This window comes from Schistocerca serialis, chromosome 9, assembly GCF_023864345.2.
Source record: "Schistocerca serialis cubense isolate TAMUIC-IGC-003099 chromosome 9, iqSchSeri2.2, whole genome shotgun sequence".
Classification (NCBI taxonomy): domain Eukaryota; kingdom Metazoa; phylum Arthropoda; class Insecta; order Orthoptera; family Acrididae; genus Schistocerca; species Schistocerca serialis.
Window position 1 is genome coordinate 307544683 of NC_064646.1, and position 24297 is coordinate 307568979.

The following is a 24297-nucleotide window of genomic DNA, read 5'->3' on the forward strand; positions in this document are numbered from 1 at the left end:
GTAATGGAGCTAATTAATTTCATGACCAGAGCAAGGGCAGCCCTTTCCCGAGCGCAGGCCGCAATCAGGGGCGGGATAATGGCTCAAGGGAGGCAAGCGCCGTGGCCTGGCATTAACAGTTAGTTACGCCGGCGCGGGATCGCCCCCTCCACCCCAGCACCCCTCCAAATTGAACAATATCGGGACGGTTGCGGCTACTCGCATCGCCAACCCAGTCGCGCTCGCTAACGAGAAACACATTCAAAAGACCCAGTACTTTTGTTGCGAAACTGGTTACGCAGCCTCCCGAGTAGCTGCTTGCGGGGTGTGGCTATAAAATAACGGGACTGATTCTGTAAAACATTTTAACTCAGAAACATAAATATTTTGTTATTATCGCCTTCAATACACTCCCCTCTTCTATCCCTACAACGCTCCATGTCAACTTTCCATTGATGGAAACGGTGCCGGAAGTTTCCCTCTGCAACGGAAAGGTGTAGGTGTGGAAAACACTGATACCATAACACTTTAGGTAAATGAGAGGGAATTCAGAGATGCTCAAAATGTCAGCAATACTTTAAACAAACATTATGTTGAAGTTGTGGACAAATTAATAACTCAAGACAATACTTCCAAAATAGACACAATAAACATTCCATATGAGACAAAAAGCTTATTCTGGCCCCAATTAATGAATCAGAAACTGTAAAAATAATACGTAGTATAAAAGCAATAAACACTTAGGGACTACATGGTATATCCACTAAACTAATTAAATGCTGTTTACAGTGGGTAGTAAAGCCATTAGCATGTCTGATAAACTTATCTATAGAAAAAGAAGTATTTCCAATGTGCCTAAAAAGAGTAAAGTATATAGGGTGTTTCAGAAGTGATGGTCAATACTCATGGATATGACAGGAATGATCATTCGAAACAAAAATGTTAAATACACATGGGTTCTAAAACGAATACCTTGAGAGCTATAAGCAATTCTCGATCTTTGATACTGTAAAATAAATGCCTTATACCACAAGCTCTTTGTTTTCCATATTTTGTGCAGTGGTAGTATGGACCAAGACAAGCAAAAAATGTCCCATAAACATGTGCTCCAAAATGCATGCTTTAAGAGCTATGAACACTTGTTCATCTTCGCTACTTTGAAACACAACTCTTCCAATGAACAACTGCTCATAACTTTTACGATATGCATTTTAGAGCACAACTTTACTGGACTTTTTTTCTCGTTTTGGTCCACACTACGACTTACAAAAATATGGAATGCAAAGAGCGTACAGTAGAAGAGATTTATTTCGCAGTATCAAACATAAAGAATTGCTCATAGCTCTTTAGATATGCGTTTTAGAGCCCATGTTTAACTGATTTCTTTTGTTTCGAATGATCATTCCTGTCATATCCCTGAATACTGACCATCACTTCTGAAACACCCTGTATAAAGAGATTGCAAAAAAGACCCACGAAATTACAGATCTATAACTATTAAATCTGTACTCACTAAAATAACAAAAACCAAAAAAATACACTTTGGACAACATCACTGTCAGGCTTGGAGACCTAGAACTAAAGGAGACAGCTATAAATTTCTAGGTGTAAGAGTGAATAAGTATATGATATAGGAGAATCACATAAATAACATTTGCAGTAAAGAAGGTTCAAGCATATTTCTGAAGAAAAAATGTCAAAATCAGTAAATCACTCTACAAACAATGTAGTACGGGCTGATTCATCTGCACCTCTCAAATGGCATCCTGGTTTGGGGAAATGCTGCAAATGTGCACACACAAAGGATATTAAGATTACAAAAGAGAGCTGTACGATGCATCGAAAAAGTATCACCTACAGAATTCTGCAGAAATAAATTCAGAGAGCTAAAATTTTTAACAGTAGCATCCACAGTTTACCGCAATGTATAAAAATGATAGAAAGTATGTTTCTTTTTAAAAGAAATTAAAAAGACATCTGATCAATGTTTGCCCTTACAGTGTTAAAGAATATCTTGAAATAAAACATTAAATAATGTGTCAGTACACATTTAAAATGGAAACTGCAACAAATGTAAAAGAGTGTACAGAATCACCTCAAGTACGTCAGATGTAGGAAATAATATTTCGTGTCAAAACACCGATGTTGCTGTGCTCTAATATTTTTCTGTTTTTCTTGGCAGGCCTGAGTGAAGACGAAAGACTTACAGAAATATGAACTTTACTATCATTGGTGTCTGTTATAATGTACTTTTCATTCACTTCTTGTGAAAATTATGTAAAATATATGTACATTTACTATCTTTTTGTAATTAGCGACAGTTAAAGACTATAAATGCAATCATACATAAAATGGTATATGTCAGTGTATTTTCGCTTTGTATATGTAAGCTTTATGTAAACATGGAATGTCAATATCGTTGTAATAAATGATGCACGGACAAATAAAGAAAGAAAGAAAGCTCCTCGATGGTGTGGATCGCTTTTTCTTTCACTGCTTCAGTGGACTGGCATCTTGTTCCTTTAAACGCAGATTTGATCTTACGAAATAGATTATAGTCACAGGGTGCTAGGTCAGGCGAATGTAGTGGGCGTTCTAACACTGGGGTGCATTACTTATCTAGAAACCTCTTAACGAAGAGGTTTGAGCCTGTGCGTTGTCTTGATGCAGAACCCATGACTTGTTCTTCCACAGTTCGGATTGTTTGTTTTTTATTTTCTCGCTGAGTTGAGCAACAATCTCAAAATAGGAATGTTGATTAATAGTGTGACCTCCAGGAATCCAGTGAAGCTACACAGTTCCATGACTATCGAAAAAAATAACCATCAACGTTTTCAATCTTGAGCTTTTTTTGCTCTCGGTGAAGTTAGGTTGGGCCATTCCAGTACATGGATTGGGGTTTAGTTTCTAGATAATAAGTGAAAAACCAAGGTTCGTCAAATGTTATCACTCTTTCCAAGAAATTAGGATCATTTTCCATGGTATTCAAAGCATCAGTTCAAACATTTTCACGAGCTTCTTTCTTGTTCGATCATGGGAATTTTGGGTACTAGTTTCGCAAACAATTTTCTTATGTTAGTCGGTTATGTAAAAAGTGTCTTACGTGTCCTTTGTCAATTCCCACAGTTTCAGCAATCGATTGAATAGCCAACTGACAGTCAGATTAAATACTTATTTTCAACCGTTTTTATTTGAAGGGCGTTCTGTCTTCTCGGCCATCTTGGAAACCCTTGAACCACTCGAAAACAGTCTTCGCCACACACGTCTTTCAGTAAAATATACGTTTTAGTAGTAATTTTTCCAAGTTTAGTGTGAAACTCGACGACAATTCGTTACTTTGTTATTAAACTTACCAATTTTCTGACAAAAAAGAAAAAAGGAAAAAAAAAACAGCTCTTACACGTACGAAGCCCCGGCCACAGTGACTTGTCTACAGACACCAGAGATGGAGCATTCGACTAAAAAGGCTTCACGCTTACAGCTATTGGTCGTTCATCTTTGGACCATGCGTACTTACTCTGTGAGAGCATCAGTCCCCTTGCTTTCCAGCCACACATCCTAAGCGCTTTGCTGGACGATGTTGGTTGGTTGGTTGGGGATATAAAGGGGCAAAGCTACAGGGTCATCAGTTCCGTCGATGAATGTTCAACGGAAGCGAAAGCATCTACATCTACATAAACATTCGGCAACCCACCGTATGGTTCGTGGTGGAGGGAAGTAGCCGGCCGCTGTAGTCGTGCGGTTCTAGGCGCTTCAGTCAGAAACCGCGCTGCTGCTACGGTCGCAGGTTCAAATCCTGCCTCGGACATGGATGTGTCTGATGTCCTTAGGTTAGTTAGGTTTAAGTAGTTCTAAGTCTAGAGGACTGATGACCTCTGATGTTGAGTCCCATAGTGCTTAGAGAGATTTGAATTTTTGAAGGAAGCAACATAGGGCGTGCTCCAGCGAAGTGTTATAGAATCTCTAATGTACTCAAAATACGTAAACGATTTATCAGATAAAATTAGCAGCCCTTATCAGATTGTTCGCCGGCGATGCACAGGAAAGTATTTTCGTTGGATGATCAAAATGAAATTCGGAAACAGTTGGCCAAAATTTCCACTTCGTGTATTGAGAGGCAGCTCCCTTTAATTGGGGATGAATTCAAGACAATGTCTGTAACAAAGAGAGAGAGCCCGTTAGTATCTGTCGACAAGATTAGTGGCCAGCATCTGAAGCAGATGATGATGATGACGATCATACATTTCAGACCTGACAGTGGCATGATGATCAGCGCCCTTCCAGAAACGAAGCAAACGTTTAGCGTGGATTAAGTCCTTCTTAGTTAGCAATAAAAACTGGCCAATTGCCAGTAGGACTCGTGCTTTGACGGTTCCATAAAAATTGAAATATGTATATAGACGGTTCATCCTTCCCAAGAATCGAGAATCTCAACTATTTTGCCTGTTATTGACAATGATGCAGGCAAGATATTGGCCATATAATTTCAAGGCTTTCGAGAATTCTAATAAATCAAATAACAAATGAAGAAAGAAATATGTGTTTCTTGTCATATTGTTACAAATTAACAATTTTCCGGTATTTTCCCCTACTTGCATTGTGAACCTAGCTAATCGTCAAAATTACACTATTCTAGGTCAACAGCAAGTGCCCTATATGTTTTGATGAGTGAATTTGCGAGTATCAAAATAGGACCTCAGACCTTAGTATGCGGCATAAATGTCAACTTGATACGTCTACCTGGTCCTTAAGAAAATGGGGTCTTAACAGACGGGCGAGCAGTCGGATAACAAATGGCAAAAAAATATTTTTTCGTGTGATATAATTACAAATTAACAGTTGAAACTTCCTGGCAGATTAAAACTGTGTGCCCGACCGAGACTCGAACTCGGGACCTTTGCCTATCGCGGGCAAGTGCTCTACCATCTGAACTACCGAAGCACGACTCACGCCCGATCCTCACAGCTCTACTTCTGCCAGTATCTCGTCTCCTACCTTCCAAACTTTACAGAGGCTCTCCTGCGAAACTTGCAGAACTAGCACTCCTGAAAGAAAGGATACTGCGGAAACATGGCTTAGCCACAGCCTGGGGGATGTTTCCAGAATGAGATTTTCACTCTGCAGCTGAGTGTGCGCTGATATGAAACTTCCTGGCAGATTAAAACTGTGTGCCCGACCGAGACTCGAACTCGGGACCTTTGCCTATCGCTGGCAAGTGCTCTACCATCTGAGCTACCGAAGCACGACTCACGCCCGATCCTCACAGCTCTACTTCTGCTAGTATCTCGTCTCCTTCTCATTCTGAAACATCCCCCAGGCTGTGGCTAAGCCATGTCTCCGCAGTATCCTTTCTTTCAGGAGTGCTAGTTCTGCAAGTTTCGCAGAGGAGCTTCTGTAAAGTTTGGAAGGTAGGAGACGAGATACTGGCAGAAGTAGAACTGTGAGGACCGGCCGTGAGTCGTGCTTCGGTAGCTCAGATGGTAGAGCACTTGCCCGCGAAAGGCAAAGGTCCCGAGTTCGAGTCTCGGTCGGGCACACAGTTTTAATCTGTCAGGAAGTTTCGTCTCATTCTGAGATTAACAGTTTTCGGATGATCCTAGGTCAACGAAAAGTGTCCTATAAATTCTGATAAGTGAGTTTGCGAGTATCAAAATATGTGACATAAATGGCCGTGTGTTCTGACTGCATTGACTTAGGAGCTTCCATTCATTGCACCACCAAGGCACCATAGACTTTAGTATGTGAGAGAAATTTAAACTTGATACGTCTACCCATTCCTGATAAAAGGGGGTTTATAACAGTCGGACCGACAGACACACATACAGACAACAAAGTGATCCAACGAAGTATAAGGGTTCCGTTTTTACCGATTTAGGTACGGAGTACTAATAAAAAAAACCAACGGGAGCGTGATTGTCTACTTTCAAAAATCTTTGATAAAGTAATGTACTCCAGAGTGGTTAGACATCTCAACAGCCATGGGATCCTTAGTAAACCACAGTTCGGATTTCAGAAATACTGTTCCACTGAGACAGCAATATACAATTTCACTGGCCACATAATAAAGTCTTTAAATAGTAAAATGTCACTAGTAGAAATATTCTGTGACTTATCCAAAGTATCTGATTGTGTGAGCCATGACATTATGTTAGAGAAATTACAATTCTATGGTATAAATGGAACAGCATATGAGTTGTTTAAGTCATATCTACAGAACAGGAAGCAAAATGTCTCTTTATATGATTCAAGTGATTGAAAGGAGTTTGCCATTTCATCTAATTGGGGTGAAGTTACATCAGGTGTTCCACGAGGTTCGATCATGGGTCCCCTCCTGTTCTTGATATATGTGAATGACCTCCCTTCTTTTGTGAAATAAGGTGCTGAACTGACACTGTTTGCTGATGATACAAGCATAATTATTAATCCAGTAAAAGAAAGTCCGATAGAAAGTGATACAAATAAGGTCTTTGGAAAAGTTATTAATTGGTTTTCTGCGAATGGGTTTGCTCTGAACTTTGAAAAAACATAGTACATCCAATTTTCTGCTGCAAAAAGTACAGTTCCTTCAATAAACATAACACATCAACAGAAGTCAGTAGACAGGGTAGAGCATACAAGTTTGTGGGTGTACATATAGATGAGAATCTTAATTGGAAAAGTCATATTTTGGATCTCCTAATGCGACTAGGTTCAGCAACTTTTGCAACAAGAATAATTGCCAATTTTGAGGATGTAGAAATTAGTAAGCTAACATACTTTGCATACTTCCACTCTCCGATGTCATACGGAATAATATTCTGGGGCAACTCAACACTTAGGCAGAACGTATTCACTGCTCAAACGAAAGTCGTTAGAATAAAGTGTGGGGTTCATAGTCGCACATCTTGTAGGTATCTGTTTAAAAGGTTAGGAATTCTTACAACTGCTTCACAGTATACTTACTCAGTAATGAAATTTTTTCTCAACAACATGGACGAGTTTAAAATCAACAGCGACATTCATGATTACAATACCAGAAAAAAGAAAGACCTACACTATCCTTTACTTAACCATCTTTGGTACAGAAAGGGGTAAAATATGCTGCTATAAAGCTTTTTGATAAATTACCAGATGAAATAAAATGTCTGACAGACAGCAGTAATAGTTTCAAAAACAAATTTAAATCATACCTCCTTGACAACTCCTTCTATACCATAGATGAATTCTTGAATACGAATAAATAAATCTGGAGATATAATATATGCATTATGTGCCTTGCAAGGGAATGAGATATATAATAGAAAAAAAACCTTGTTTCCTGTGCGCATTTCTTGTGCATTTGACACGTTCCACATCATAACGGTTTTTCCGTGCTATTGATCAATGGAACACGTAACTAACTAACTATGCGCATTCGTGCACTTCCTTCACTCCTTAATAACACTATAACATAGCCAAATGAATAATTCCGTGTGGCTCCGGTGCGTGACGTCAGAGATAAGGACGTGCCTCTGCAATGCCTTTGCGGCGTGGATGTCGTCGCTGCTGGCTGCGCAGTGTTCCTGTGTACAAGTCAAGCAACAGCTTATGGGTGGTCCGAATGTTTTTCGTGGACTACGAATGCAGTTCACGTGTGATGTTTCTGCTGTGTTTGGAGGCAGTACATGGCTGGCGTTGGCTGTAGTATGAGGTAACCATGCTGACGATGGTGGCCTTGAAGCATTCCCCGATGCAAACATCTTGGCTTGGAAGACAAGGAGTATAGCTGAGAGTACAGGTCTACTCGCTAAAGTTCCCTATGGTACTATGGTACCTGAGAAGGCGTTTACTTTGTCTACGAGAAGAAGGAAGCAGCTCAGTGCAAATTAGTATCTGTTTATTTGGGCCACAGTAGAGAACAAGTCTTTCAGTCGGACGCTTCTTCGACGAGCTGCGTGTCAATAACCTACCACAGTTATTCTACCTGGGAAAAGACGGCAAGAGTTTAACTTGGAATTCGACCCATGCGTGGTTCGTGTGGTCATGCCATAAAATACTAAATGAAACAGAAATAAGCGGAAAAATAATTCTGAAAGTTAATCTCCGGTACATTCGGCTGGCTGTCATGGAGTCATAGGAGCAACGACACACATGGCATAATTTACAACTAAAAATCATCCATAAAGTAAGTTATAATGCGCCGAGTATATCTACAGATGACTTGTTCCTACATAAAATTCACAAGCGTCAGTAATGAATCCAATGTATAATGCTTCCGTTTTAGATACTTGAAAATGACCTAAGACCGAAATTGTACAGTCGTACATGAAATAAAGAGAATGGCAACTAAATCTTTGAAAAAATTCGTCGCAGCTGCAGACCCAATCGCATTGAAAATTATAGAAGAGCAAGACGTAAGAAAAAGCAAAAGTTGGTTAACAATTATAGACACGGATTTCAAAACTAATCGAATAAAAAAGGGTCTTATTGTCAGAACAAAAACGTATATTAAAAGGCAAATTTGCAAGCAGTCAAAATTAACTATGTCTCAGATAATCGTGACTGGCTTGATCACTACCTTAAACAGGATGAACCAGCCACTGCGAGATACATTAGAATAAACTACTTAATACTTTGGCGAAAGTATGGTAGTGCGACCTATTCTACAGTACCGTTTCAGCGTTTGGATCTCTTACCAAATACGTAAGACAGCATACATCGAAAAATTCCAGGCACGTGCTGCTAGAATTTCGACAGATCAGTATAGCACGGAGAACTTATCTTGGTGATTTTAAGCACTGCGAAGTTCCTCTTGCCAAGGCCTGATGGATAAATTTAGTATATTGTTATTTCTGGAAGACTTGCGATAATTCTGCTGCCATAATATAGAACTTCTCGTACGGATCAAGAAAGTAAGATAAAAGAGATTAGGAGACATACTAAATTTGACAGGCTGTTATTAAAATTGGTACAAAGTATGATCCTCCATCAGACACTGTACATTTAGTCTATAAGACCCATTTTTGGTTATCTGTAATATGGTGTGCTTCGTAACTGCAAATTGCAGTACCAATGAGGAACTGAAAGGTTTGAGGCATGTTTTTTGGTTTCTTGTGTGCAGTCGGAAGGCGTGTTTCTTAGGTTATTTGTCCAATGATGCATCTTTTTTTTCTGACTATCGATTCACGAGTGGCTTGTTGTGAAAGATGTTCGCTGCATTTCTCTTGGCGGCCTGTAATAGAGCAAGCGGCTTGAGGTAACATATCAACTTTAGTGAAAATTAGTACATCTAGAAAAAGCGGCCTGAATACATCCAAACTCGAATTCTGTTTACAGAAGCGTATCAGCATTCCTTACAGTCAGATTGCTTAGCTATAGGTTCTTCTCTAAATTCATTATTATCACAAATCTTCATGGACAGTTCTAAGAAGTTTTCTTGCATAAAGAACATTTCCGTTTCCGCAACCAAACCGTCTTTCAGGTCGATTGTCTACGTCTTATTGACTGGCACAACATGACAAATAAACTTTCCGAACACTTTAGTTCCTAATATATTATAACGAAATCCTCAACGTTCTGCACAAAGCGGCACGTATAAAATTACTTGCAAGAACAGTTGAGCAGACAAGCAGAGCTGTGGCAGTTGGCTTCTGTGAACACTAAAAAGCTGTGGATTACAGGGACAGATTTAACCTTCCCGTGCAGTGTCATTCTTCGTACAACGATGAAAGGTGGCAAGATGGCTCTATTACAGATACTACAAATAAACGAGAACAGAACGATAAGGTAGTCCTCCGGAATATGAATCAGATTTCTTACATATTACGCGGCTGGAAACCGAAATTAGATTGTCTGCTCTCCTTCTGAGGTACGCTAGCTATCACCGTGTCCTCAACGTTAACCTGTGAGTGAAGCAAAGTAACCTATGCCATACCGTTCTGAGTGATTTACAGGGTACAAATGTAGATGACGATGTGTGGCTTAAGTAAACACAACCACCGATGGGTATTCCAATAAATACACAGCTATATCTGTACCCTGCAAACCTCAGTACCACGTATACAGGAGGGACATACCGAACCAGTATAATTCCTCCCATCTTCCCTTTCCATTCTCGGAACGAAAGATTGTCGGTACCATTCTGTATGAGTACGAATTTCTCTTATTTTAACGTAGTGGCCATTAATAAAGATACGCTAAAGAGCCACAGAAACTGCTACACCTGCCTAATATCGTGTAGGTCCCGCGCGAGCTCGCAAAAGTGCGGCAAGACGGCGTGGCATGGACTTGACTAATATCTAAGGTAGTGCCGGAGGGATTTGATACCATGAATCCTGCAGGGCTGTCCATAAATCCGTAAGAGTACGGGGGGGGGGGGGGGGGGGGGTGGAGATCTCTTCTGAACAGCACATTGCAAGGCATCCCAGATATGCTCAATGCTCAATAACGTTCATGTCTAGGGTGTTTAGTGGCTAGCGGTAGTGTTTAAACTCAGAAGAGTGTTCCTGCAGCCTCTCTGTAGTAATTCTGGACGTGTGGGGTGTCGCATTGTCCTGCTAGAACTGCCCAAGTCCGTCGGAATGCGCAATGGACGTGAATGGATGCAGGTGATCAGACAGGATGCTTACGAACGTGTCACCCGTCAGAGTCGTATCTAGACGTATCAGGGGTCCCATATCACTCCAACTGCACACGCCCCACACCATTACAGAGCCCACACCAACTTGAACAGTCCCCTGCTGACATGTAGGGTCCATGGATTCCGGGTCTCCATACCCGTACACGTCCATCCACTTGTTACAATTTGAAACGAGGCTCGTCCGATCAGGCAACATGTTTCCAGTCATCAACAGTTCAATGCCGGTATTGACGGGCCCAGGCGAGGCGTAAAGCTTCGTGTCGTGCAGTCATCAAGGGTACACGAGTGGGCCTTCGGCTCCGAAAGCCCATATCGATGATGGTTGAATGGTTCGCAAGCTGACACTTGTTGGTGACCCAGCATTGAAATCTGCAGCAATTTGCTTCAAGATTGCACTTCCGTCACGTTGGACGATTCTCCTCAGTCGTCGCTGGGCCCGTTCTTTCAGGATCTTTTTCCGGCCGCAGCGATGTCAGAGATTTGATGTTTTACCAGATTTCTGCTTTTCACGGGACAGTCCTGAAGTGGTCGTACGGGTAAATCCCCACTTCATAGTACCTCGGAGATGTTGTGTCCCATCGCTCGTGCGCCGACTATAACATCACGTTCAGACCCACTTAAATCTCGATAATCTGCCAATGTAGCAGCAGTAACCGATCTAACAACTGCGCCAGACACTTGTTGTCTTATATAGGCGCTGCCGACCGCAGCACCGTATTCTGTCTGTTTATATATATCTGTATTTGAATACGCATGTCTATATCAATTTCTTTGGCGCTTCAGTGTATATGCTGGAGGAAGTAATTATTCATTTTGGAATGTGGAATCTTGAAACTTTACAACACACGTGTGTCTTTGTGGAGTCGAACTCTCACGTATAAAACAGCTCTAAACCTCTGATTACTTTAAGATGAGTTAATGTGTTAAATATTTGACGTTCAAAAATGGTTCAAATGGCACTGAGCACTATGGAACTTAACATCTGAGTCATTAGTCCCCTAGAACTTAGAACTACTTAAACCTAACTAACCTACGGACATCACACACATCCATGCCCGAGGCAAGATTCGAACCTGCGGCCGTAGCGGCCACGCGGTTCCAGACTGAAGCGCCTAGAACCGCTCGGCCACGCCGGCCGACTATTTGACGGTAAGTATGTAAAAACTTAGTTGTTGAAGTCGCTAAACACTTATTATCTTTGTTTTATTAGTTTCGTATTAATCACCATAGACTAATGAAAAATTCAAAATCAGAACCAAGACTACATGCATAGCGGAAATGTAGTAAGAGATAATCTTTCTCCCTTTCTTTATTTTTTGCGTATATGTCTGTGCTGTGAGGGGGGAGGGCGGAGGGCGTCAGCGAGAAGAAATTTTCCAAAAAGTTTGAAACTGTGTACAAAGATTGTTGGAAATCGCTAACTGCTCTCATTCTCAGATACTGGAGAAATGCAGTGTGGGTAATTTCTACGCCCTGAGTTTTGCTTCCTCTAGACATTAATAGTTGACTTACAGTGTTACACCTTCTACGTAATATCATACCCCCTAATCAATAGATTATGCCAGAATTTTCAATTTTCATATTCCGCAAGTAATAATATGAAATGCTGAAAATCAAATTGTTGTTGCCCTTGGAAGCCATTGGGTCCTGATGACAGTTTTTGTCGTATAGTAAAGTAGGTTTCATCCGTTATTCCAACTTCGTAAGTCTCTTAGACCAACGAGTATTTTTCCAGAGAAAGTTGAAGAAGGCTTTTGTAAATGAAGATCGATCGTGTATTTAAGCAATACCGAATCTTTGTGTACATTAAACTACATTTATTTACAACTTAATTTTATTCATGTGGTTTGGGATTGATTGAGGTCAGCGACTGTACTGTAATTTTGTGAAATGATTTTTTGCTGCTTCAGTCACTTTTTCCTTAACACAACGCATTTCGGCATCATCAGGTGCATTACAGTTACATGTTCATTAACCTGAAGGGTGACGTGAAGGAATTAGGTAATAACTTGTTTGGTACTGTGCCCTGTGTGCGAGACAAATAAATTTCTAATGAAAATGATCAAATTTCAGTACATAACCTCAATGGCTTACCCAGCAAATAATCACCACGCTTCAGATTAATGTACATGTAACTGTAATGCATCTGATGACGGCAATATGCTTCTGAAACGCATCACGCTAAGAAATATTAAAGTGATTGAAGTAGAAAAAAATTATTTCATAAAATTACTTTTATTTACGGTATGATGAAATCTTTTTGTTTTGGGACCCTATCATCACAAATGAATAAAAAACAATTTTTGTGCCATACGTGTCCCTTTCACCGTATGCAAAAAGTTAAAGAAAGTACGTCTGAAGCTCTATAAGATAATACAGCACATAAAATGCAGCAAAACTTGCAATGGGAACAACGTAAGTCCTCGTTATTTGTGTAAGGTTAGAAACAGTTCTACAGTGGCACAAAAGTCAAAATCACGTGTACAAAGTATGGGTTACTAAATGAAATTAAAATGCTATATTCGAAAAAACAGTGCCTGTACATGATACTCTTGAGACTCGTTTATAATTAGCATTGCACATAGGACATTCCACAGTTCTCATGATACTGATAGAAAAAACTGAACACAACACATAAACAGCGGTGAAACAAAACAAGCATGAACACAAAATAATGAAACATCAAAAAGGACACGAACATTCATTTATTTAGAATAAGAAATGACAAGAACATCAACATACATTTCATCCATTTATAGTAAACATGGCAGAGACAGAAATGTATGATAAGAAAATCTCTTGGAAAAAGGGCTAAAACACCGCACTAACAACAGGTTAAACAACCAATAGACAGAAAATCTCATAGTAGAAACCAAACGAATCCTCACACGCCACCAATAAAATAGTTTTGACATAAACGTACAACTAACAAGAGAATCAGTAAAAATAGAAATGAAGAGCACAATAAAACAAACACAGTAGAGACATAAACCGCTCAACAATAGTTTGGGTTACTGTCGTAAAATGTAGTCTACAATACTAGAGATCTCATTGATCTAGGAACGTGATGCATTATCCACTTAAGAGCACGGACTGGATAAGGATGATGAAGAAAATCAGCCTGCTCCTTTTCGAAGGAACCTTCCTGACTTTCATCCTACGGAATTTCAGGAGAAACACGGAAAACCTAAAAGTTAGCTGTCCTGTCGGGAACTGAACCCGGATGATGAATCTGTCTTTCATGAAAAAGTGCCCTTCCTGTAACTCGTTGCTGTCTGTCACATGTCCCGAGATGATTAGAACGCTTTTTAACGGAATGATATCGAACGTCTCACTTTACAGCCTATACATACGTGATTCGCTTGTGAGAATGCCTTTTTTCTGGCTACTTACATGGTAACAAATACTACAGTGGCTTATATTAATAAAAATGAACATATTAGCCTTTTTAAACTACTCATGCAACTAGTGACACACGTAAATTTAGTTCTTTCATCTACCACCAGTTTAAACAATCGACTATGGACCTGAGGGAGTTATCCACAAGAAACTATTTTAAGTTACATTTAAAATTTTATTTGGTACAGTCGGACACTTAAAATTATTGGGCAAATGGTCAAAGAACTTGAACTTCTTCCTGAGCAACTGACAACTTCTGTGATACTTTATATTTTTGTAGATCTGGACAGCCTATTCTTCCGAAAAAGTAATGGAATATTTATATCAAAATTCATTAGCGAATATACATGTTGTGCTGGAGCACATAAAATGCCTAATTCCTTGCAGAGATGTCTGCAAGAAGATTCTGTGTTCGCACTGATCGCTTTAAGGTATTCAACGTTTTGTCCCAGTGACAAGTTACAACAGATAGTTGTGCCATTAGACAGCAATGACTGAAAATATGACGTATTCGTTAAAATGTTGAGCTATGTTTCTTCAAAACTAGCAATTATAAGAAGAGAAACAGTTGCTAAACTTAATTGCTTGAATAGTTTGAAGTGGCCCGCCACGAATTCCTCTCTTGTGCCAACCTCTTCATTCAGAGTACCACATGTAACCTACATCCTCAAGTATTTGCAGGATATATTGAAGTCTCTGTCTTCCTCTACAGTTTTTTCCCTCAACAGCTCCCTCTAGTACTACCATGGAAGTTATTTCCTGATATCTTAACAGATGTCCTATCATCCTGTCCCTTCTTCTTGTCAGTGTTTACCAAATTTTTCTTTCTCGCCGATCCTCCGGAGTACCACCTCATTTCTTACCTCATCAGTCCACCAAATTTTCCAAATCTTTTGTAGCACCACATCTCAAATGTTTTGATTTTTTCTTATCTGGTGTTCCACAGTCCTTGTCTCAATGTCATACAATGTTGTACTCCAAACGAACATTCTCAGAAATTTATTTTTCAAGGTAAGTCCTATATTTGAGACAAGTAGCCCTTTCTCGGCAGGAAAGCCCAGTGATAGTCCGTTTTTTATGTCCCCCTTACTCCGTCAGTCATGGGTTATGTTGCTGCCTAGATAGCAGAATTCCTTAACTTCAACTATTTCTTGATCACCAATCCTGAAGTTAAGTTTCTCGCTGTTCTCATTTCTGATACTTCTATTACTTTTGGCTTTCTTCAAATTTGCTCTGTACTCATTAGATTATTCATTCCATTTGAAAGAGCCTGTAATTCTTCTTCACTTTCACCGAGGATAGCTATGTCATCATCAGGTGTGTTCCACCCTCACAAAGGTATCGAATGGATCAGCTGGCTTCTGGCTTACCAGCCTTGAGTGGGCCCAAGTAACAATGGGATATTGCCATATATCCACGGCTGAATCGCAGTTTAGCATGGAGTCATTACTGATGTCTATTCATTTTACTCGTTCCTAGGACACCGTAAAATTATTTGGAGTGGGAGCCATTTGGCGGCGTCAACTTTCTAGTCTGTTTGTTCAGGGGCACCATTACATTGGAAGAACGTATCTCAATAAGCACGTTTACTATTGGTACTGAGATGGCTGCGGTATACACGGATGACATTCAATAACTATATGTGAATCTCTGTCGCATTGTAAGTGGAGCTGGATCCCCTCTGACGACTACCGCGCGAAATAAACCGCTGGACTCACATTCGGGAAGATAATGGTTCAAATACGTGTCCATCCATCCTGATTAAGGTTTTCCATGATTTCCCCAAAACGCTCCAGGCAAATGTCGGGATTGTTCCTTTGAAAGCACACGGTCGATTTCCTTCCCCAGAGCAAATTACTTGCGTCATGACATTAAAGTTGCAACATGGACGGGACCGAACATTCTCCGTGTATGAATAAATGATGCAGCTAGCGGATCGTCAGATAAGCGGAAGGTATGAGTCCACGGCTCTTCAAGCGTGCCTAAAAAAAAAAAAAGGCCGAACATAACCAGTTAACCATTACTTACAGGGACACAGTCCATTCAGAGTGCCTAAAAATTTATGAAAATGTGGGGAGATACCAGATAGGTTTGATAGAGGAAATAGAGAAGACCCTAATACCAGCACGTTTCGTCACGGACATAGTTTAGCAAGCGCGAGAGCGTCACAGAGCTGTCACCCAACTCCATTTGTAGATGCCATGATTAAATGTTAGACGCTACAAGAGATAGCGTGTGGTTCAATTTTAAAATTCACAGAGGGTATGTTCCTAGGAGAGTCAACCAATATGACGGTGGTTTGGTAGGTCTGGAAAATGTCCATGAAAGAATGGAACATTTTTGTCGTGCCTTCATGGTTGATCAATCTGATTATTCCAAGAATCGTACAAAGAATGTCAATAATTTACAGTGCACAGTTCATTGTTGTAAGGCATTGAAATTGGTCAGTGAGTGCACTGCGGCTCAAAATCGAGGAAACTGAGTTTCGTGCTGTTACTAAACATTTTCATTTGAAGGGTTGAACTGCCGCACAAATCAAAACAGAACTGGACGAAGTTCACGCTGATTCTGCACCATCATTAAAGACCTTTTACTTCAGGATTAATGAATTTAAACGTGGTCGGACAAGCACTAAAGACGAAGCGAGCTTCGGCCGTCCTATTGAGGCCAGCACAAAGGAAGCGATTGATATGGTAATGCAAGCCAGCGGAATAAAAGTTCATGAAACTGCTGAGACTGCAGCCAACTCAACTGAGCCAGCGCATAACATCTTGTAAGGAGGAGAATTGGCTATGAAGAAGCTGTGTGCGAGGTGGATGCCTCAATTGCTCACAGTCGACCAAACACGCCGGCACAACACTTCAGCACAATGCCTGGCGATGTTTAACCACAATCCGCAAGATTTTTTGCACCGATTTCGGACTGGTGTGTAATGATGGATCCAGGTTTCATCAACAGAGTCAAAACGGCAGTCAAAACAATGGACAAAGGCTGATAAAATTGGACCTAAGAAGGCAAACACCATTTTGTTAGCTTGTAAGGTGATGACCATTGTTCTTCGGGACTCCCAAGGAGTAATCTTCATATGTTGTTGTTGTTGTTGTTGTGGTCTTCAGTCCTGAGAGTGGTTTGATGCAGCTCTCCATGCTACTCTATCCTTTGCAAGTTTCTTCATCTCCCAGTACCTACTGCAACCTACATCCTTCTGAATCTGCTTAGTGTATTCATCTCTTGGTCTCCCTCTACGATTTATGCCCTCCATGGTGCACTCCAATGCTAAATTTGTGATCCCTTGATGCCTCAAAACATGTCCTACCAACCGATCCCTTCTTCTAGTCAAGTTGTGCCACAAACTTCTCTTCTCCCCAATCCTACTCAATACCTCCTCATTAGTTACGTGATGTACCCACCTTATCTTCAGCATTCTTCTGTAGCACCACATTTCGGAAGCTTCTATTCTCTTCTTGTCCAAACTAGTTATCGTCCATGTTTCACTTCCATACATGGCTACACTCCATACAAATACTTTCAGAAACGACTTCCTGACACTTAAATCTATACTCGATGTTAACAAATTTCTCATCTTGAGAAACGCTTTCCTTGCCATTGCCAGTCTACATTTTATATCCTCTCTACTTCGACCATCATCAGTTATTTTACTCCCCAAATAGCAAAACTCCTTTACTACTTTAAGTGTCTCATTTCCTAATCTAATTCCCTCAGCATCACCCGACTTAATTTGACTACATTCCATTATCCTTGTTTTGCTTTTGTTGATGTTCATCTTATATCCTCCTTTCAAGACACTGTCCACTCCGTTCAACTGCTCTTCCAAGTCCTTTGCTGTCTCTGACAGAATTACAATGTCATCGGCGAACCTCAAAGTTTTTACTTCTTCTCCATGAATTTTAATACCTACTCCGAATTTTTCTTTTGTTTCCTTTACTGCTTGCTCAATATACAGATTGAATAACATCGGGGAGAGGCTACAACCCTGTCTCACTCCTTTCCCAACCACTGCTTCCCTTTCATGCCCCTCGACTCTTATAACTGCCATCTGGTTTCTGTACAAATTGTAAATAGCCTTTCGCTCCCTGTATTTTACCCCTGCCACCTTCAGAATTTGAAAGAGAGTATTCCAGTTAACATTGTCAAAAGCTTTCTCTAAGTCTACAGATATATATCTTCATATATTACTTCGTAAAGGTAGGATCATAACCGCAACCTATAATGCTTCATTTTCTGGATCACTTCAAATTTGCGTTGGCTAAAAAAAATTAAGGTTGGCACGCAATAAAGGTGCTCTTACAACAAGATAATTCACCATCCCACACATCAGTGATAACAGTGGCAAAAGTGCACGAATTGTGCTTTGAATTGGTTCCTCATCCGCCCTATTCACCAAACGTAGCCCCAATTGACTTCATCCTGTTCCCTGACTTGAAAGTTCCGCTTGCTGGCAAGGAATTTTTGTCAAATGAGAAAGTGATAGTTGTAGTCAAATAGTATTTTGCAGAGTTTGGCAGGAGCTGTTTTTACCGTTGGGATGAAAAAGCTGGAGGGTCGTTGGACCAAGCGTATGTACCTCAAAGGAGACTATGTCGAGAAGAATGGAAAGTTGTTTACGAAACAAACATTGCCAGACCTTTCAAACCATCCTCGTATAATGATTCGTCCCCCTCACATCTCTGGTGGTATGTCCACGAAGGTAACATTAGAGAAATTCGAGCTCACACCGAGGCTCACCAACAATATTTCTTCCCGCGCACCATTCGGGTCTGTAACAAGAAAGAGGAACTAACAGCCGTGCACGAAGCATCCTCTCCCACAGATCATGAGATGACTTGCGTGTTATAGAAGTAAATGAGTTTCGAAAATCGTCTTATCACATTAGGTCCCCGTGTTCTCTGATAGGCGGCACCCGGGCGGCAGCCATGTACAGATGCGCTCACAAGCGAAAGCACTGGCAAATCTGGTGGTCATTACTGCTTTTATTAGGTGCACGGGTCGCCAAAAAATGGCGAGTAACGCGGTTAGAGAAGTGATCGCGCCATTGCAAATCCGCACGTCGATTACACGCCGTTTGCGGGCCGGGTATCATCGCAGCGATAACGGCTTCCGCCCGGCTCCGTTCCGGCCCGTCCGTTAATCCGCGCGGCGCTGGAAATAATGAAGTTGTCGGCCGCATGTGGCGCCCCCCGCAGCGCCCCCGCCGCCCCTATAACACGCAAATTAAGCCCCGCCGCCTCCAGGCCTGCCCCGCTACTCCGAAAAAAAAAGCGAGACAGCGCGCCCCACCCGGACCTGGCTTTTATTTTAGATAGGGATTTAGTAATTAAAACAAATAGGGAAGAATTAATGGGCCGTAGCAGCAGGTACAGTCGCTTGTAAAACTGCGGTTTTTTTCTCCCTCGTTTCCGCGCTGCGCGCCAGTCGCGCGCCGCCGCCGGATCCTGCGCAGTAGGGCAGAGGTCGGCCCCCGCGCCCCACGCCCGTGTGGCTTTCCAATGAAACTTACTTTCCTGGCGTAATTAATGTTTTGAGACTGAGAAGGACACTAGACAGCGAATATCTCCGCTGGCGGCAAAGTTTCTTCCAAGTTAAAAATGAATTTTTAATTATCCCTCTTACGTCTCTGTCAAGTCGATGATTCTCTGTTTCTCTTCTCGGCCATTCTTTTCATCGTATCTCGTACCGAAACGGTGAGCACGTTTTCAGGTGGACATACTGAAACATACACTGATAAGCCAGAAAATTATGTGACGACTGCCGAACGCGACGTTGGATGCCATCTGATGGCGTTGCGGGCACGTGACGCGATGACGAAAGTACCGGGTGATCAAAAAGTCAGTATAAATTTGAAATCTTCATAAACCACGGAATAATGTAGACAGAGAGGTAAAAATTGACACACATGCTTGGAATGACATGGGGTTTTATTAGAACCAAAAAAAAACACCCCATATTGCTAGACGCGTGAAAGATCTCTTGCGCGCGTCGTTTGGTGATGATCGTGTGCTCAGCCGCCACTTTCGTCATGCTTGGCCTCCCATGTCCCCAGACCTCAGTCCGTGCGATTATTGGCTTTGGGGTTACCTGAAGTCGCAAGTGTATCGTGATCGATCGACATCTCTAGGGATACTGAAAGACAACATCCGACGCCAATGCCTCACCATAACTCCGGACATGCTTTACAGTGCTGTTCACAACATTATTCTTCGACTACAGCTATTGTCGAGGAATGATGGTGGACATATGGAGCATTTCCTGTAATGAACATCATCCATGCTTTGTCTTACTTTGTTATGCTAATTATTGCTCTTCTGGTCAGATGAAGTGCCATCTGTCGGTCATTTTTTGAACTTTTGTATTTTTTTGATTCTAATAAAACCCCATGTCCTTCCAAGCATGTGGGTCAATCCGTGATTTATTCAGTTTTCAAATTTATACTGACTTTTTGATCACCTGGTATGTAATCGGGGCAGACGCGGACGGGGCATCAACCTAGCAAAGATATGCGCTGCAAAGGGGAAATCCATATCGATAAGCGACTCCGACAAATGGCAGATTATTATTTCGCAGAGCCTGTGAGCGAGTATCTTGAAAACTGTGAAGCTGGTCGAATATTCACGTGCAACTGCCGTGTACATGTACAATCCCAGAGATTTTCTGTTGGATTAAGATCGGTGATTCAGCGGTCACTTGGTGTGTGACTGGAAGTGTGACTGTTCGTCAAACCAGGGACGTATGTGTGCGACACACAACTGTTGTCATTTTGGAATACGGCAAGGTCCACAGATTACTCAAGTTGAAGATGCAGAAGAAAGGCAAGACTAGGCCTCCGACAGTTTTGAAATAAACATACTGTTTCTCCTACACGGTAGCCCGAATAAGTGAGCCCAAGTCGTAGGATGAAAGTTACAAAAAACGGTTCAAATGGTTCTGAGCACTATGGGAGCGGTCGCGCGGTTCCAGACTGTAGCGCCTAGAACCGCTCGGCCACTCCGGCCGGCAATTTGCCTGAAACCAGATGGTAATGGTAATGACATACTAAATTCGGACTGGAGTGGAAATCCCAAGTATAGGCTGAACGCAAGTGGTCGAGGCGTGTTTACAGCCGTAAGTAATACGATAACATCTAACGAGATTAGTACAGATTCCAAATACGAAATAAATTGGGTGAAGCCTGAATGTAAATGTCCTGGTCATGGTAAACTATTAGAAAGGATCTCAACTTGCCAGGGACCGAACGTGGTTAGCACGGGTAGCAGGAAGAGGAAATCTTGTGAAACTGTTCTATATGCTTTATCCGAAAACGATCATGTGCAGTTAATCAAAAAAACGTCTCGTAAAGGTAACACCTTAGATCGCCTGGTTACAAACAGTCCTCAACTTCTCTACTTCTTTAATGTATAACAGGGAATCGGAATCAATGAGTCATAAGATCGTAATGGCACCCCTTAATACGGTATTAAATATGAATGTAAAGAATGGTAGGAAGATATTTCTGCTTAGCATGTGAGACAACAAATATATTTCAGATTACCGAGGGGTGGTCAACTTGCAACATTTATCCTTGAGTCTATAAATTCTGAGTCCAAATGGACTAATTTGAAGAGAATTGTACAATACGGCTTAAACAATTATATTTCGAGTGAAATTTAGGGGGGGGGGGGGGGGGGGGGTTGGATGGTTCGACGACAGTGTTGCACTGCTACCACTGGACCTGATGGGATACCTACAGTATTCTACAGGGATCAGACAACAACATGGAAACACGGCGAGAAATGAATGCTTGAACTTAAATGCAGACGCTAGCCAAGCCTGCAGGTTGCGCTATTGTATTTAACTGCGTACGGCACCTATGCAACATCCCCAGCGCGTTGCAAGCATCAGTCGTGGTCAGATCAGTTCTGTGTCGTTGTGAGTGCATTACGTCAGAGCCAAGTCAATTGGAAGATGGGCAAATTGTGATGTTCGTATGGTGTGTGCTTCCGGAACCAAGGTAGCCGAAGTGTTTGATGTTCCAAGAGGCAACATATCGAAGATTTATACCACATACGGGAAAAACGGTGAAAACGTCATCCGCTGAAGTCACACAGCGGACAAAAGTGTGTTTTGAGTGATCGTGGTGGACGTCATTGAGGAAGATTGTGGCTCAAATGGCTCTGAGCACTATGGGACTTAATTTCTTTGGTCATCAGTCCCCTAGAACTTAGAACTACTTAAACCTAACTAACCTAAGGACATCACACACATCCATGCCCGAGGCAGGATTCGAACCTGCGACCGCAGTGGTCGCGCGGTTCCAGACTGTAGCGCCTAGAACCGCATGGCCACTGCGGCCGGCAGGAACATTGTAACTGAAAATAAAAGATGAAGACTGCCGCAAAGGTCAGTGCATAAATGAATGTCGCAGTTCGAGCCCTACCAGCACCAAAACAATATGAGGGGTGGTCCGTAAGCAGGGAATTGCAGGGCGAGCTGGAATTCAAACACTACTCAACGGTGATGCAAATACTCCTAAGAGGAAAACTTGATCCTAGAGCCATAAAAATGGACTACCGAGGAATTGCACTATGTCATTTGGAAGAATGAGTCTTGTTTCACACTGTTTCCAACTTCCGGCCCCAATTTACATCCCAAAAGTGAAAAATAACGGGAAATCGGTTATGACTTGGATAGCCATACCATGGGCTTCGTGGTTACTTGCAAGGTCACATTATTGCCAAGGATTATTTGACCGTTTTGGCTGATTAGGTTCATCGTATGATACAATGTTTGTTCCCCAATGGTGGTGCTGTGTTCCAAAAAGACAAGACTACTGCTCACACAGCTCGCCTCATCCAGTACTGATCTTACGAGCACGAGGATGAATAGTCGCATCTCACTGGGCCACTATCGCCACCTGCACTTATCACTATTTTCCAGAAAGAATGATATTGATAATCAACTGAAAATCTTGCAGGGCATGTACACTATTGGCTATTAAAATTGCTACACCAAGAAGAATTGCAGATGATAAACGGGTATTCATTGGACAAATATATTATACTAGAACTGACATGTGATTACATTTTCACGCAATTTGGGTGCATAGAGCCTGAGAAATCAGTACCTAGAACAACCACCTCTGTCCGTAATAACTGCCTTGATACGCCTGGGCATTGAGTAGAACAGAGCTTGGATGGCGTGTACTGGTACACCTGCCCATGCAGCTTCAACATGATACCACAATTTATCAAGAGTAGTGACTGGTGTATTGTGACGAGCCAGTTGCTCGGCCACCGCATACCATCACGCCGGGTGATACGCCAATATGGCGGTGACGAATACACGCTTCCAATGTGACCGCGATGTCGCCAAACATGGATGCAACCATCATGATGCTGTAAGCATAACCTGGATTCATCCGAAAAAAGGACGTTTTGCCATTCGTGCACCAAGGTTCGTCGTTGAGTACGCCATCGCAGGCGCTCCTGTCTGTGATGCAGCGTCAAGGTTAACCGCAGCCATGGTCTCCGAGCTGATAGTCCATGCTGCTGCAAACGTCATAGAACTGTTTGTGCATATGGTTGTTGTCTTGCAAACGTCCCCATCTGTTGACTCAGGGATCGAGACGTGGCTGCACGATCGGTTACAGCCATGCGGATAAGATGCCTGTCATCTCGACTGCTAGTGATACGAGGCCGTTGGGATCCAGCACGGCGTTCCGTATTACTCTCCGGAACCCACCGATTCCATATTCTGAAAACAGTCATTGGATCTCGACCAACGCGAGCAGAAATGTCGGCGATACGATACACCGCAATCGCGATAGGCTACAATCCGACCTTTATCAAAGTCGGAAACGTGATGGTACGCATTTCTCCTCCTTACATGACAACAACGTTTCACCAGGCAACGCCGGTCAACTGCTGTTTGTGTATGAGAAATCGGTTGGAAACTTTCCTCGTGTCTGCACGTTGTGTCGCCACTGGAGCCAATCTTGCGTGAATGCTCTGAAAAGCGAATCATTTGCATATCGCAGCATCTTCTAGCTGTCGGTTAAATTTCGCGTCTGTACCACGTCATCTTCGTGGTGTAGCAATTTTAATGGTCGGTAGTGTATTTATCCATTCCGACCCAAATGGAAGGTGTTTTGAATGCCAGTGCGGATGAGGCATGGTAATTTGTTGTATTTCTGGTGTCTCTGTATTTCTGTCAAGTCCAGTTATGTCCAGCACGCGAAAGAAATTGCCACTACTGTAGCAGGATGGTGCCAAATGTCGCTGGTGTAACAGAATATTCCAAAATGAGAAAAATGCGTAGGGCATTAGGAC